The following is an 874-nucleotide window of genomic DNA, read 5'->3' on the forward strand; positions in this document are numbered from 1 at the left end:
GTTGAATTAAGAGGGAGGGGCTTCCGTTTGGGGAATATGGAGTCATGACCTCAGTACCTCTAATGCTGGACGGAGGCCCCACTGGATGCGTATCCCTCCGCCCAACTGGACGCGTCCCCTCCACCCCACTGGACACGTCCCCTCCACCCCGCGGGACGCGTCCCCTCCGCCCCGCGGGGACTCCGCTATAACAGTACTTTGGAAGATAAACACTTAGACTGTTGAGTCTCATATTAACTTCAGATGAACTGTGGAGTTAGTTCTGAAGGGATCAGTGATCCCTGGCCCGGTACTGGCCCGGTACTGGCCCGGTATGGCCCGGTACTGGCCCGGTACTGGCCCGGTACTGGCCCGTACTGGCCCGGTACTGGCCCGGTACTGGCCCTCAGCCCAGGGGTTGGAACCGCCGCACTGATGGATGATTTGTGTCAGTGAGGTCACAACCAGCTGTTTGTGACATCACTGAGCAGTGATGAAACAGATCAGAGCAGCAGTTCCCTGACTGAAGGTCTGGTTGGTTAAATACATGAGAAACTGCTGCTGGAGCTGAGGGAGGACGGGGAGGACAGGTGAGGACAGGTGAGGGTGCTGTCTGACAGCTGGGGGGGGGGGCTACAGGAGCCTATGACCTGTTATTACGTCAGAGAAGAAGAAATGACACAAAACTCCGTCTACTGTCAGTCTGAGATCCAGATACTGAACATCCCATAATACTACTGAGTCTGGTGTGGTGTGTGTGTCTGTGTGTGTGTGTGTGTGTGTGTGTGTGCACGGTCTTTGGCTGTATTTTAAGTTTTTGTTTGTTCTCACTAAATACTGTTTATACAGGTTCATGATCAGCATTGATACCTGACTCCTCCAAACTCACCTCACA

General features: G+C 53.9%; 1 protein-coding gene across 1 annotated transcript in view; it reads right to left on the reverse strand.

The window, feature by feature from the left end:
- Positions 1–348, reverse strand: part of LOC119484475 (disabled homolog 2-interacting protein-like) — a 26,206-nt gene extending 25,858 nt beyond the window's left edge. Inside the window, 1 exon segment of the mRNA XM_037763296.1 lies at positions 1–348. This exon segment is cut by the window's left edge and continues 984 nt beyond it. The gene's annotated coding sequence lies outside the window, so the exon portion shown is untranslated.
- Positions 349–874: the final 526 nt, after the last annotated feature.

Source organism: Sebastes umbrosus, unplaced genomic scaffold (assembly GCF_015220745.1).
Source record: "Sebastes umbrosus isolate fSebUmb1 unplaced genomic scaffold, fSebUmb1.pri scaffold_77_arrow_ctg1, whole genome shotgun sequence".
NCBI lineage: Eukaryota > Metazoa > Chordata > Actinopteri > Perciformes > Sebastidae > Sebastes > Sebastes umbrosus.